General features: G+C 36.3%; 1 pseudogene; it reads left to right on the top strand.

Annotated features, from left to right (window-relative positions):
• Nucleotides 1-240: 240 nt before the first annotated feature.
• LOC125164540 (40S ribosomal protein SA-like) overlaps nt 241-16,956 on the top strand; it is a 30,084-nt pseudogene continuing 13,368 nt past the window's right edge.

Below are 16,956 nucleotides of genomic sequence, written 5' to 3' on the forward strand. Positions count from 1 at the left end.
CCTATCTTCTCCCTTCTCATTTTAAGTAATTCCCTGAAAATCTCTCAGATCGTCAGACCAGGGGCTCTTCACCATCTTAGGATCATAGTGAGTCATTTGCACTTTTCACCACAGTTTGTGTTCCATACCACACCAGGCTATGATGCTTTCCCTTCATCTCTCTAATTATCCAAATGCTTCCTATCACTCAAGGACAAATGAAGGTCTCTCTCTTTGTGTTACTGGAAACCCAATTCCGAGATGAAGATCTGTGTGCAAAAGTTTCTTGAGGCTTGCTCTGAAGAAACCCACAATGACGATGATATAAGGGAAGCAGTACTGCACAAATTAAGGAGGTAATAACAATGGTTTTATCTGATCCCATGGGGAGTGTTGAAAAGAGTGGCCTTTTAGACATGTGTGGAATTGAGGCAAGGGTGCAACCTTTGTACTGACATAAATCACCAGATGCAGAATGAAGTGAAGGCAAGCAAGTTTTCAAGGCAGTAGCAGTAGGTGAGGTGTACTTCCAGGAGAGGAACTCAGCTCTGGGCTGTCAGTGGCAAACATTCTCGGTGGCTGGGATAATGAGCGCCCTATTTCTGAAGGTGGACCTGAGCAGGGTTAACACTTTCCACTCTGGTTTTCCTTAATTTTTTTTTTTCTTTACCTTGAGAGCTCTAGAAAATTACAATGAACTTAAACTTATTTTTGTATTTATTTCATATTTGTTAGACTAGTCTCATCCACAGAATCTCAGACTGCTGAGAAAACATCTTTCCAAGCCTCTAGTGCCATCCTGAACTTAGGCACTCTTAATACTAGTATAGATGTTTTATATTTTCCGCTCAAACTTCTAGCGTTGATATGTATTAATTTAACGGAATAGAATTATCAAAAGGGAATGTATTTATCAAGATATATAATGTTTCAGACTCATCTATACACTGTATTCTATCTGTATGAAATGTCCTTTGTACTGAACAGAAATCTTGAATACAGGTCTTTAGTGGGGCTGGGATATATATAAAAATTTCAGTGTAATACATGAAAATAAAGATGTTTGTCTCTGGCATAAAAGTTTCCTACATTTTATTTGAAAGGTAAAAAAAAAGTTAAAATTTTAATTTAATTTTAATTCTGCCTTTAAGAAAGGCAGAATGTGGGAAAATGGTTCCACTTACATAAATGGATTAGGAAAAAGCTTAGGGCAGAAAGCCGCCACCAGGAAGCAAAGCGCCTGAGGTTAGCTAGCCAGATATTTTAATGGGATCACAAGTAACTGGTTATCTCACCTACAGGAAATTACTTTCCGTCTTGTGCCAACATACCTTGATCACAAACACCACATGCCCCTCAGACCATTTGCTTCTTACACACACAAGTTAATGATTACAGTCTGATTGTTTTCTCCATGTTCATCTGTGTAAGATCTTATTTTCTTCACATTCATCATGTGGGTAATATCTTGTGAGCTCGATAAATACAGAGACGAAACCCCTGTTCGGAGCTCTTGTCTCCACCTGGACATAGCCTCTCTTGTATTCAATTCTGTGTCTGGTCTCTTGCTGGACAAGAGAGAACTCCAGACTTCTAGTCTGTGACAGCAGAAAAGTGATGATGTTAAATGGGAATAATGGCAATGTCCCTGCTATGAATTTCATCTATCATTTTTTCATAGTAGTGAGTCTTCAAAGAGTACCATTTTGAAAATTGTAATGTTTCTACATTTAGTATTTAGATGGCTGGATTTAAATGACAACAATATTACTGTTATATAAACATGGGGGCTTTAAAGGGCTTCAGTTAGAAAAAGGGCAGAAAAATTTCAGGGATGCCTGGGTGACTCAGTCAAGTTAAGCATCTGACTTCAGCTCAGGTCATAATCTCATGGTTTGGTTCATGGCTAGGAGCTCCATATCGAACTCTGCGCTGACAGCTCAGAGTCTGGAGCCTGCTTCTGATTCTGTGTCTCCCTCTCTCTCTCTCTGCCCCTCCTCCACTTGCACTCTGTCTCTGTCTCTAAATAAAAAAATAAATAAATAAATAAGTAAATAAAACATTTAAAAAAAGAAAAAGGGCAGAACAATTTTAAAATTGAAGTAATGTTTGAAAAATATAAAGAAAAAATGCTTTAACTCAAAAAATTGGGCATTTCATTATATTTTTCATGCAAACTAGTCAGATTTGTTGAGGTATTTTGGTTTTTATATTACTTTAACATGAAATAACAAGCAACTAAACTTTACCTTTGCTAGGTATTATTAAAATAAAAGTATTTGATACTCATTCAGAAAAAGGTTGAATCAATATTTTCACCTGTGCATCACTTTTATATATATAATCCACTGACAACTCATAAGTTTGACAGAGGGGAAAAAAACTATCAAAGATACTTTTAATGGTTTAAATCAACAAGGATAATTGAAAAGAAAATAACTGTGTGTTTATATTATTTCTTTCTCATTAGCACAAGATAAGATACATTTTGTTTTGCATTTGAAAAGGCTATGAATCATCTTAAGGGATTTATATTGTTTAAAAAACATGCTTTATTTCAACCTTTTTAAAGCTGTTCTTTTAAGAATATTTATTTTTAAGTCTTGCTTTTTTTACGTGAAAAACTGATTCACTTTCAAACACCCTCTAAGATTTTGTTAGTCGTTAAAAATATTCAGCTATGAGATAGCCATTCAAGGCAATGTCACAAATGTCTGAGTTATTTTCAATGAAGACTCAATTATATGTCTTCATTTTTCTTTCCTTTTGATATGAGCAACGAGCAAAGAAGAAAATCATTTCTATGATGGACAAAAGACATTTCATATTGACTTCTGGGTTTCCCAGAGAATGAAGAGCATAATGAAAAATAAAAAGGAGTGAATAAAGAATGTAATGCTTTGTAATCTTGAAATCTATTCTTGAAGAATCTGTAACTGAAATCCACTTCTGAATGACACCATACAACATCATATCTAATTCTTCACCAGAAAGACAGCTTTTCTTTTCACAAAAGTTTTATCAATTATATATTTCAAAACTGCCAGGCAGATGAGAGCTTAGTTGATCTAAACCATCTTAAGTCCTTGCAGGTCAATGGGGCCATTGATTCAGTTCTTTGGACATATCGTGAATGTGTTATGAATTGCTGGGTTTCTGTCACATGAGGAGAAAAGGTCTCAGACAAGACATTTTTGAAGGAGTAACTAGTTTGGTGGATTTATTTTATTTTATTTTTTGTTTTGTTTTGTTTTTGTGCATCTAAGAAAGATAGAAGGGTCTGCTTAGTTTAATCCTACTCTGATTTTAGTAACAGTCTTAACTTCTTTTAAGTCATATCTTCAATTCAATAATTTAGGTAAACAATAAGTTCAAGAAAAAAAATTGATCCCTCAAAGTAGGCCTTCATCTGCAGGGACTAAATGACAATTTACAGCATATTTCAATAGTGCATGATTTTTTCACAAATTTCATTAGCACACCATTGATTGCTCATTTTTCAGCTCTCAAAACAATTTAACATAGTCTCTTTCATGCAGAGGATAACATATTCATATTATTTGATTTTTGATGAAACCAAATGACCCTTTAAATTTGCAATAGAGTTCTTTAATTTTGTATGAGTTTCTTTACTGCTGTTCATTTAATTTTCTGTTTCCATTAACCACCTGCAAGCATTTGACTCTATGACAATTATTCAGCTGTGCTACATCATGACTGACATATTTTATAAGTGAAAAAATAAAGAAGAAAAGAAAATGGAGGAGGGTTAGAGATCACAAGAGAAAGGAGGAGAAAGCAATCGAACACAAATGTCATGGTTTGGAATCATGTATTTTCCATTCAGCTGAAACATCTGAGTGGTAATTATTGGTCCAACTGTAAATCTAGCCTAATTGCATTTTGTCTTCATTTCTGATAAGCACTTCACGATGATGATGATTACTCCTGCTAAATGCATTCGTTCCATGAATGTTTTCCCACACTGATGGCCAGGGGGCCTTGCAGATAAAAAGACTGCAGACAAAATAGCTCAATTCTGCTACAACTGAATCAGTATTGATTTCTTTTTCCAAGTGACAGAGGGACCTACTATCTATGCCTTTCATTTCTCTGTCTACCCACCACATACAGGGGTTTGGTCAGTACATATGAGAATGTACTTTAATTAACTGACATAACTGAGAGGCCAATCCTGGGCAATTAGCACTGATTAACTGTGTCACTTGTCTGACAAATAAAGAACATTACATCTTGCCCGTTTCCTTAAAGGCCTCAATTGAAAAGAACCCCACTGTTTGATTTAATTTTTCTTTGTACCATGGAAACCTTTTGCAATGTTGATTTAAATGTAATTTTTGCCTCTTTATACTTATGCTTTTTTTCTTTCCTATTATTGAATACCCAGTGAGCCTTTTCAATGATGGCACGGGGACAGGCTGTTAGCATCTTTTCATAAATCTCTGTATTTCATAGTAGGGCAATTAAGCTAAACATTTGGATTTCTGCTACAAATTTAAATGTGCAAGTGGGAGCAAATGGCTATGGAATTGAAGGCCATTATATGGCTTCATCATTGCAGTGCAGCTTTTCAAACTCAACGAGGGTTCTGACAAAGAAATTCTAGAAAAATTGTAGTTCTGGAGTCTTTCTGAGAAAATTTCAATAACTTAGCATCAAGTAAAAGCTACAGACTGAAAATCACACTTGGCTATTCATTTGGCTGATTTAGACATTTCATCTTCTTCTTAAACATTTATGAGCAGCACTTGAACCCATCTTTGACAATGGGACAAGAGAGAAAGACTGTCATCAAGCTTCTGGAACACAGGCTCTGAACGATTCTTATTTTAACTCAGGGCTGAACACCTGCAGATGGGGATAATAGTCAGAGATGTAAAAAGCTAATGTATAAAAGTATGAAGACTGCAGTTTGTGGAAAAAAAGGCTTAAATTAAATGGATCTGGTTCTTAAAATCTGGTACAATGTTTGGAATATTCAGAAATAAATAAATCCTCCTGGAATAGAACTTTTACAAAGATTATTCTCAGTAGATGGTTACTTGCTTGCCCAGTATCCACTCTTTCTTCTTGTGACAGCCCTGGCTGTTCATTTGCAGTTCTATCCTTCCCCTAATCCCAGTCTACGTGGCCTGAAACAGGCTTCACTCTAGCAATAAGTAAGGGGCCTATGAACCAAGCCTACACCCATCCTTGGGTAACAATTCCTGGCCACATAATTCAATTAGGGTGAGCACATAATCCAAGCTACTCTGATCAGAGTGACTCTCCAGGCTTTTCAGATCACTTCAGAAAAGATCTCCTTTCCACTGGACTTTAACAAGGAGGTGTCTATTGTATCCACATATCTTGCCAATATGCACGGCCACAGAATGAAGTTAACCCATTGAAGAATGTAGAAAGATAGCACAAGCCAGTGCCATCATTGGGGTTTGTGCTTATGAGTCAGTATATTCCATTGTTGTAAGCCAGTTTGCATTGATTTTTCTGTCACCAAAATAGTTAATTATAAAAGCTAAATCTATTTGAGTGAGAGCAGTATTAAAGCAAATAGGGGTAAGAAAATGCTCCAACTTTAGCTGGGAGCAAGCACAACTTATCTTCCACTGCCCCCTTAAATTTTATTCATTCAGTGTAAATTTCCCTGACCCAGATGAAAATTCTAGCAGGATGGTGATTTTACTGCATATTATAGAAACCGTCCAAAAATCCCCTTTAATTTCAGTGATTCAGAAATAAGATTGTTTAGTCCCATAGACGAATACAAACTCTTAAGTTGCCTCTGTGTTCAGTCATTTTACCAGCCTCAGAATGGAAGCCTATAAAAGGAAGAACATGATCCTTTTTAATATTCTCCATCTTGATTTTTCTCCTTGTTTACTGTGGCTTCAGAATTGGGTGATTCAGAGCAATGAAGCTTAGGATGCTCTTTGAGGAAGTCAAGGAGGGGAAACCAATTTATTTGGTGGCTAGTGATAGGACAGATATAGACAAGATGGAGAGTCATTTGAATTGGGAAAGAAAAGTGGCTCCGGAATGAGATAGACGGTTAGCATCTCTGCTTGGCTTCCATTGGCTGTGACCTCAGAGTAAGTTGCTAAGCTTTAGCCTTTGCATTTAGGGTTAAAATCTTTTAGGTGTTCTATAAGAAATGCAAGATACTGCACAGCAGGCTTACCCATTGCAATCATTTAATAAGTTGTTAAAGTTATTTGGGAAGATTTATTAGCAGGGGGTCGGGAATAGGCCATCATACCCTTTTCTAGTCATACAGAGTGACAGCATATGAAGAATGGTTACTTTTTTTGAAGTGTCATGATTTCCCACAATGTAAAAACAGATAAAAATCCATGTTATAGAATTATTCTAATGATCTATCCTTACTGATAAACATTTTGAATCAGGAGTTAACTATTTCTGTGAAGGGAAAACATTAGCATCAACTAAGAGTCTTAAGTCTAAGTCCTCTGTGAGCAGATAGCAATCTAGGCATCCCTAGGAGCACATTGGAGAATGCTTTGTGAATAGTTGGTACATTCATGACTGTTGGCCAAATAACCTTTACAAGCAAATGTGATGAATATTAAAGATAACAATATATTTTGCTTTTTACTAAAAATACTAATTTTGTGTGTCATTACAAAACACAGCAAACTAAAACTTACCTCAGCAATTAATTTCTTGCTCAAATAGCTATACTTGTACATGATTACATATTTCTGCAACTCTATGTATTGGATCAATATGCTCTATAAGTTTTGCAGCCACATGCATCATAAGGCATTTATGTTTTCAATTCTGAGTGTTAATTTAGGGTTCCACAATTAAACATGCTTTAATCAGTGAAATATGAATAGTTTGGGCCTGCTTGAGAGTAAAAAATAGAACTTAATTCTTTCAAATTATACCTATGTCTAAATGAAGAAAATATAGTCCCTGAGAATATATATGGGGTATTTGTGTGTGAAATATATTCTTGACAAAAAATATATAATTTTTTTTGGAAAAATGTGATTTGACTTGAATTAAGCAATATATGATTATAATAAAAATAGATAAAGCTTATGTTGGTTCTCTTGGTAGGAACTAGAGTTTACTCTGAGGTTAAGAGTCACTTTCTGTGACTATGTAACAAGTTACCAAAAACTAAACCATGTAAAACAACATACATGTATGGTCTCACAGTTTCCATGTGTCAGGGATCTGGGCATGTCTTCATTGGAATCTCCTCTCAGGGTCTCTCACAAGGATGAAATCAAAATGGTTTCCATGTTGTGTTCCTTTCTGCTGCTTGAGGCCCTCTTCCAAAGCCTATGGTTTTTAGTAGAGTTCAGTTCCTTGCGGCTATATGATTCAGGTCCCATTTTCCTTCTTTTTTTTTCTTTTTTAATGTTTATTTATTTTTGAGAGAAAGAAAGACAGAGTGCCAGCAGGAGAGGGGCAGAGAGAGATGGAGACACAGAATCCAAAACAGGCTCCAGGCTCTGAGATGTAAGTACAGAGGGAACTTGAACTCACAAGCTGTGAGATGAAGACCTGAACCAAAGTCAGACGCTCAACTGACTGAGCCACCCAAGTCCCCCTTAGGTCCGCTTTTCTTGCTAGCTGTTGGAGACTAACACTAGGTTCAGTTCTTTGCTCTTTGCTCTGCCTTGACACGTTGACTTTTTGGTTCATATTTTCAAAGCAGCCAGCAGGAGAACATATCTGAACTCCATGAAGGCTCTAGTCTTTTTTTTACCTGATTAGATCAAGTCCTCTTAGGGTAACCTCCCCTTTAATTAAGTCAAACACAACTGATTAAGGGCTTTAATTACATCTGAAAATATTTTGTCATGTAAAATACCTAGCTTTATATCACATCGTATTCAGGAGTTCTTCCAATAGTCAGAGGGAGAGTTTGTAGAGACATGTATACTGGTGCATTTGAACCTTCAGGGTCATCTAGAATTCTCCTTACCACAGAATCTAATTGAGGAATATATCTTTAAGTGAGACTAACTTTTTCTTTCCAAATATAATCTCCTAGGTAATGATTAAAAAGAATTCTTTGAATCCAACTATCTAAATACAGTCATGGACAATCATGGTTCTTTTTGTCTCCCTTTAATATATTCTATACTCTATAATGGGAAATTATACATAGATATGTGCATTTTGCTTCAGGACTATCATTACTAAGATTTAGTCATTGTTTATTAATTTGCCTAAAGAACAATCTTTATGCAGGCTTAGTCAATTGTTTTTAGGATTGGCTTTGATTCCATCTAAAATGCTTAGAAAAACATTGGCTGTGACTCTGTGAAGCTATAGTTTTCTTTCCTTTAACTGTAATTATTGTTTTGCTTTAATCAGTGCCATCCATGTATTCTATTTATGAAAATTGAGGTTTGATGTTTTCTGATAGAATAAGCTAATTTTATCCTGACATCTGTGACTGTGATGTGATGTCTGCTTAACATCATTACACCTCCAGTGACATTAGTAGCTTACTTATCCCCAATATCATACAAAGTTAACTGTATAGGATCAAAAACTCAGGAATGAAGCTGAAAGCTCACGTTTAAAATGTTCAATTTTCCTGATTTTGAGAGTTTGCAATCACTCCACTTCAAAATGATAGGACCTGAGGTTACAGATAACCCTTCATCTTTCACCTCTGGGATGTTAGAAAGCATTAAAGGTGGGGGAAAACAAGAAGGTACAACATTGACTTAAAGCCGGAGGGTTTGGGGATGAAACATTTATTTTCCTTGTCTGCTGTCAAAATCCACAAAAGTGTACTATGTAGAAAATTATTTGTTTTCAGTGTTAGTTCAGGTACTGTTCCAAGTGTAGCAGTCTAGGGGTGTGTATGTGTGTGTGTGTGTGTGTGTGTGTGTGTGTGTGTGTTGAATGACTTTGCAAAGAACTGGAATTTATACAGTTTTAAGTACTTTTGCTCAATACACATATTTGGGACTACTTGAGTAAGTTGTATTTAACATCTTTCTCTTTGTCAATTTATTGACTGCCAAATAGGAAGTCAATACACATGAAATAATCCTTAAAAGTGTACTGCCCGTTCTGGGAAATATTATTTCAGAATATAGGTGTTTATTTTACTCAAATATTTTTTTTAATTTTTGAAATACAGTATATACACTTTTTTAATAGTTGCAAATCATGCATATGGACCAAGTGGTCATCAACTCAGACATCTAGGATGCTGTAGGCTCAGCACAGCCTCCAAGCCACTTGCTCAGATTCCATCAGGGTGATTACATAGCTCTCCATGTGGGGCCTTTTATGTTGCAGTTGATGCAGCAGCTGATATGTCCATGAACCCTATGCATACCTGCATGCATGATCCCTGTGTGCCTGCCCGACCTAGCACCTGGTGACTCTTTTTTTTTTTTTCCAACGTTTATTTATTTTTGGGACAGAGAGAGACAGAGCATGAACAGGGGAGGGGCAGAGAGAGAGGGAGACACAGAATCGGAAACAGGCTCCAGGCTCTGAGCCATCAGCCCAGAGCCTGACACGGGGCTCGAACTCCCAGACCGCGAGATCGTGACCTGGCTGAAGGCGGACGCTTAACCGACTTCTCCACCCAGGCGTCCCGCACCTGGTGACTCTTACCAGCCTGATGGGCTGCAGAGACCACTGGCCATGAGAGTGGCTTGGTAGCTGTCAGAATGCTACTCAACTAATTCTTTTCTTTTTTTCAACATTTTTATTTATTTTTGGGACAGAGAGAGACAGAGCATGAACGGGGGAGGGGCAGAGAGAGAGGGAGACACAGAATCGGAAACAGGCTCCAGGCTCCGAGCCATCAGCCCAGAGCCTGACGCGGGGCTCGAACTCACGGACCGCAAGATCGTGACCTGGCTGAAGTCGGAGGCTTAACCGACTGCGCCACCCAGGCGCCCCAACTAATTCTTAAGCAAAGTTTTGAAAGCTGGTGCAGAGTTGCTTTTCAGAATTGATTTTCAAAATATAAAATATATTCTCCTTTTTATTCTTCATTTGATCTTTAGAATTAAAATTGATTGTGAAATCAGCTACAGGTAAAAGGATAAACAGGATTTGAGGTTATATATGAAAACTGTTAAAAGTACAACTTGTTTTATCCTTCCTTGTGGAAAAAGCTTGATCATTTCATTCTCTATTGGTAAACATCCTTTATCTATGATAAATCTTAGTTGTATGTTCCTGGATGCACAGTTCAAAGTCAACTGAGCAAAGCTGCAGGTGCTACACATGAGGCTGAGCCTGACGGTATGCTATTAAAGTAATCAAAATTGAGGATTAAAAAACCTACTATGTGCTAACTACTAGTTTTAAAAATAAGAATTGTTATGTTGCATTAGAGAGTCTTTCAATATTTTTATTTTTTATTTTCTGGGTTTTTTAAAATGTTTATTTATTTTGAGAGAGTGTGAGTAGGGAGGGGCAGAGAGAGAAGGAGAGAGAAAATCCCAAGCAGGCTCCCTCCTCAGTGCAGAGCCTGATGCGGGGCTGGATCTCACAACCATGAGATCATAACCTGAGCTGAAATCAAGAGTTAGACACTTAACCCACTGGACCACCCATGTGCCCCTTAACCTTTTTAGAATGTAATCTCTGTGAGTGGCTTAAAGGGGTGGTAAAAATAGGGTAGTAACTGATGTCCTCCACAGGCTCAGCAAAATCTATAAAGATACTAATAGATCTTAGTAAATATATTATGGTTGAGGTATTTGTAAATTTTCCTTGGCCTTCTAAAGATAAATGGTATGTTGTTTATATCTGGAACAGCAGATTACTTTTTGTCCAACTATTAGCTAAAGTATTATTTTTTTTCAATTGCAAGCTAAAGGATTTTTGCCTTATGCTTATGGTAATTTTATCTTTTTTAGATGTCAAAAATTTCACATTGGTACAATTATTTTGGGTAACATATTTTGTTTACTCTCCCCTTACCCACAAAGATTTTAATTTAATTTTTTTATTTAAAAAATTTTACATCCAAATTAGTTAGCCTATAGTGAAACAATGATTTCAGGAGTAGATTCCTTAATGCCCCTTACCCATTTAGCCCATCCCCCTCCCACAACCCCTCCAGTAACCCTCAGTTTGTTCTCCTTATATATGAGTCTTTTCTGTTTTGTCCCCCTCCCTGTTTTTATATTATTTTTGTTTCCCTTCCCTTATGTTCATCTGTTTTGTCTCTTAAAGTCCTCATATGAGTGAAGTCATATGATTTTTGTCTTTCTCTGACTGACTAATTTCACTTAGCATAATACCCTCCAGTTCCATCCACGTAGTTGCAAATGGTAAGATTTCATTCTTTTTGACTGCTGATTAATACTCCATTGTATATATATATACCACATCTTCTTTATCCATTCATCCATCGGTGGACATTTGGGCTATTCCCATACTTTGGCTATTGTTGATAGTGCTGCTATAAACATGGGGGTGCATGTGTCCCTTCAAAACAGCACACCTGTATCCCATGGATAAATGCCTAGTAGTGCAATTGCTGGGTCATAGGGTAGTTATATTTTTAGTTTTTTTGAGGAACCTCCATACTGTTTTCCAGAGTGGCTGCACCAGCTTTCATTGTAAAAGAAAATGTAATTATATACAAATTCAGGATAATGTAATGGGGATTAAGTACACATCCTATAGAGAAGTTTTGAGTTTGAATATTGCTCTTGCTCCTTACTTGGCATAATTTTGAACAACTACCCAGATGAATCTATTAACTATAATGAGATTGCACATAAAGCATTTATTATAATGCCTGATTCAGGGTTAAGTGTCAGTAAATATTAGCTATTTATATCACTTTATTATCATGATGAGCATCTTATAAAGTCAAAATGATAATGTTTCTGAGAAGAAAGATAGATAAACAATCGCTTGGCTTTATATGACTGCTGTATTAAATTTTGTTCGTAAAATTTATAAGGATATTTAGGACCTGAAAAAACTTGTCAAAAGTGCTAAATATATAATAAATTTCAGGTTGTGAAGTTTCATCAGCAATATTGACCACATAGTTTTGAGATTTTGTATTCACTGAAGTCATTTTAACTTCAGATTTCCTAATGAATTTATTTTTTTCCAGATGTGAAACCATTGCTATCCTTTTAAAAATCAAAACCTGTATTACAAACATGTTTAAAAAATAAAGAAGAAGGGTTCTGAGATTTTACAACTAGTTTGCATTTGTGTGTTTGTATGTATACATGTGTATGTGTGTGCATATATGTGTAAGTGTATGCACATACATATTCCCAATATATGAATATATAAGCTTAACATGTTTACTACCAGTCTTTAATGATTTGCTTTAAAAATTTAATTTTTAATCTGATTCTTTTCTTTTTGATATATTTTATTCTTAATAGAAGGAGTTATGTAATATTTTTACCATTTAAAGTGTTAATTTGAAGAATCATTTTCACTAGAATCTTGTTTTTAGTGTTTTCTAGTATTCAAACATAGGATTATAAAATTTCTGATGTTTCTTATTATATAACCTTACTCTGCAGTAAGTCATTGTATGTAGTAAGGAATGTAGCTACTATAAATATGTTATTCTGCTCTACCATGCACTTTCTTGCCCTTGATTAAAGCATATTTTTCCTTATAATTCCCCATGTTTTAGAATGTGGTTCTTTCTTTATATATTAAAATATCAATTAGAGTTCTGTAAATGAAAAAAAAGTCTTCAGAACCATAGAGTGTTTAATGTATGGGGAATAAGTTTCTAGAGGTATCATCAATATTATACATTTTAAACGTTTACTGGGTGATGTTTTCTATCAAACAACTCATCACAAACAACTACAATCTTAGCCTATTCATTTCTTTATTTTTGTATTTGTGTTCCCTCTTCTAATGGTACAGCCAGTGTTCAGTTCTTCTTTACATCATTTCTTGCCTTGTGTTTCTGTACCTTGTAACTATGTCCCCACAGAAGATTCTTCTCTTTAAAGTGTAAGCCTAATCATACCATTTTCATATATACAAAGCTTCAATAAGCCTAGAACTCCAAAGAGGTAGAATATATGTACTTCTTCCTGTTCCACCCTCCCAGTGGGAAATTGATCATCTAAACATAAATGTTACAAAAATAATACTCTGAAAGGCAGCAAGAACGCAAACAAGCTTGGGCCCTCAGGGCTCAATGAAAAGTGAATTTCCCCGGTTTTCTTTTTGCTTTATGTATACAGACAAAGCCTGGAGAGGCTGGCAACCTGGAAACACCAACAGATACAGCCCAAAAGGGCCTTAAAAAACTTACTCCCTTAAGACAACAGACCAGAAAAGGGACAGCTGGCAAGACAGCAATCTTTTAAACAATGATCATACTACTCCACAGGAAAGAAAAACCACAGAAAAAATGCTGTCAAATCTCTACCACTGACAGCTGTCTAGACTTCAGTTGCACCAGCTTGTAATCAGGAGACCTAATTCCACACCAACCCCTGCTGATGAGGTGTCAAACAAGACACGATATTGAGTAGATACCTTCATCACTGTCCTGCGGTACTGAGCCACAACCTACCCACCCCTATCAGTGACCATACAGAAAGCCTGAATTTCCACTCCTACCCAGAGATGAAGCTCCCTTTCCATCTATGTTGAGATGGCATCAGAGGGACCTAGGGGAGAGTCAGGACTTTGACCATTTCCTATTATAAGGAAAGTACTCCCACGGAGGCCAAGTAGGAATCACCTTCTCAGCCAATGTGCTGTAAATGAAGACCTTATTGGGTAGCCATTATTCCCACTCATGCCCTGAGAAAACAGGAAAACCTCCCCACTAGGTATCAACAGAAGCTGAGTGGGAAAGGTAGACTTACAATCCCATTTGGAAGTAAATAATTGGTGTCGCCTCCTTTTCTCTGTTGCAAAAAATCAGGAAAAGCTCAAGGTGAATAAAAAAAAGGCGGCATATGCCAAAATTGAAATGGCACAGATTATAGAATTATCTGACAAGGATTTTAACTCATAATCATAAAATGCTTCAAGAAGCAATTACAAAACATTTGAAATAAACAAATGATTGAAAAGTCTCAGCAAAAGCTTTGAAGACCCTAATGGAAAATTTTTTAGACTCTATTTTTTAAAGCAGTTTTAGTTTTACAGCAAAATTGAGAGGAAAATACAGAGATTTCCTACATACCCTGGCCCCAACACGTGCATTGCCTCCTTCATTGTCAACATCTTCCGCTAGAGTGGTACATTTGTTATAACTGATAAACCTACATTAACACATCATAATCATCCAAAGTTTACATTAGGGTCCAATCTTGGGGCTTTCTCTTCTGTAGATTTGCAAAAATGTATAATGTCATGTATCCATCATCATAGTATCATACAAGGTATTTTTGATGCCCTAAAAATTGTTACACCTATTGATTGCCACCCCACTAATAGTTTCTGATTTCCAATTTTGCCTTTTCTAGCATGCCATATTGTTAAAATCACCACAATATGTAGTCCTTTCAGATTGGCTTATTTCACTTTGTAATATGCATTTAAGTTTCTCTTATGTCTTTTCCTGTCTTGATAACTCATCTCTTTTTAGCATTGAATAATATTCCATTGTCTGGAGGTACCACAGTTTATGTATCCATTCACCTACTGAAGGACATCTTCAGTGATTCCAAGTTTTGGCATTATATATAACACTGCTATATATCTTAGTGCAGGTTTTGGATGGACATTAGCTTTGAACTCCTTTGATAAACACCAAGGAATATAATTGCTGGATCATATGGTAAGAGTATGGCTAGTTTTGTAAGAAACCACCAAGCCATCTTCCAAAGTGCCAAAGTGCCATATCTATGCCATTTCCATTCCCACTGGTAATGAAGGAGAGTTCCTATTACTCTACACCTTTACCACATTCTTGTTACCATTTGGAGTTGTGAATGTTCTGGATTTTGCCCATTCTAATAAGTAGCATTTAGTGTTGTTTTAATTTGCATTTGCCTATTGACAAAATGATGTTGAGCATCTTTTCATATGCTAATTTGCCATCTATATGTCCTCTTTGGTAATGTGTCTGTTCTGGCTTTTGGGCATTTAAAAAAAATTTTTTTAGTTTATTTCTTTATTTTTGAGAGAGAGGCAGAGACAGTGAGTGGGGGAAGGGCAGAGAGAGAGAGAGGGAGAGAGAGAGGAAGAGAGAGAATCCCAAGCAAGCCCTGCACTGTCAGCTCAGAGCCTGATGTGGGCTTGAACTCACAAACTGTGAGATCATGACCTGACCTGAAACCAATAGTTGGACACTTAACCGACAGAGCCACCCAGGCACCCAGTGTTCTGGCTTTTGGAAATATATATTTTTTTAATTTTTTTAACATTTATTTATTTTTAAGACAGAGAGAGATAGAGCATCAACAGGGGAGGGGCAGAGAGAGAGGGAGACACAGAATCCGAAATGGGCTCCAGGCTCTGAGCTGTCAGCACAGAGCCCAATGCGGGGCTCGAACTCACGGACCGTGAGATCATGACCTGAGCCAAAGTCGGACGCTTAACCGACTGAGCCACCCAGGCACCCCAGCTTTTGGAAATATTTTTAAATTGGTTTGTTTGTTTTCTTATTCTTTGTATATTTTGGATGGCAGGATTTTCTTTTTTTTTTTATTGTATGTGTCTTTTGCAAATATTTTCTCCCAGTCTGTAGCTTATCTTTTCATTCTCTGTCAGGGTCTTTTGCAGAGCAAAAGTGGGTTTTCTTGTTTTATTTTGTTTTGTTTATCTGAGAGAGAGAGTAAGTAATGGGGAGAGGGGCAGAGGAAGAGGGAGAGAGAATCTTAAGCAGCCTCCAGGCTCAGCACAGAGCCCAACACAGGGCTCTATCCTAAGACCCTGGGATCATGACCTGAGCTGCAACCAAGAGTCTGACACTCAACCGACTGTGTCACCCAGATGCCCCAGAAGTTTGTAATTTTAATTAAGTCCAGCTTATCAATTATTTTTTTTCACGGGTTGCATCTTTGGTATCTAAAATATCATCATGATACCCAAACTCTTCCAGTTTCTTTAATCTACATAAGCCTATTAGGATTGTCTATTTCTTCTCCTATGAGTTGTGGCAGCTTTTGTCTTTCAAGGAGTTGATATTCATTTCACCTAGGTTCTCAAATTTGTGGATATAGAATTGTTTATAACATGCCTGTATTATACTTTTAATGTTCATTGGATTTGTAGTGATGTCTCCTCTTTCATTTCTAATGTTAGTAGTTTGTGTCCTTTCTCTCTCTCTCTCTCTCTCTCTCTCTCTTTTTTTTCTTAGTTTCCTGGCTAAGGCTTATTTCTTTTATTGATTTTTTTTAAACAGCTTTTGGTTTCATTAATTTCTGCACATTTTTCCTGTTTTCTAGTTTATTTTCTGTTCTAATTCTTATTTTTTTCTTCTGTTTGCCGGGATTTAGTTTGCTCTTCTTTTTCCAGTCCTTTAGAAAAAGATTTTTAGATCTAAAAACTTAGATTATTGATTTTAGATTTTTTTTTCTAATATGTGTTAAATACTATAAACTTCTCTCTACACACTGCTTTTGCTTTATCCCCGAAATTTTGGTAAATTGTGTTTCCACTTTAATTTAGTTCAAAATATTTCTTAATTTCTTTTGAGTTTATCCTTTGGCTCATGTATTATTTAGGAGTGTAATGTTTTATGTCCAAATATCCTTCAAGAGGATGGAGCATAAGTCCTTACACTGTAAGTGACCTCTGCATAGTCACTTCCCTCCAATGAGTACAGTATGAGAAAAGCAAAACAAGATTGACTTTACAGTGAAGAATCCTGACAAACACTACCTCAGCCAAATGAGCAAAATTAATAGCAACAGTGATGAGTAATGTTGATATCATATACCCTAGATATGGATGTGTGAAAATGCCCTCCTCTGTGTTCTTCCCCCAAAAAGCCCATAACCACAACCTTATCAAAAGAAGAATATTAGA

Source organism: Prionailurus viverrinus, chromosome A1, assembly GCF_022837055.1.
Source record: "Prionailurus viverrinus isolate Anna chromosome A1, UM_Priviv_1.0, whole genome shotgun sequence".
Classification (NCBI taxonomy): domain Eukaryota; kingdom Metazoa; phylum Chordata; class Mammalia; order Carnivora; family Felidae; genus Prionailurus; species Prionailurus viverrinus.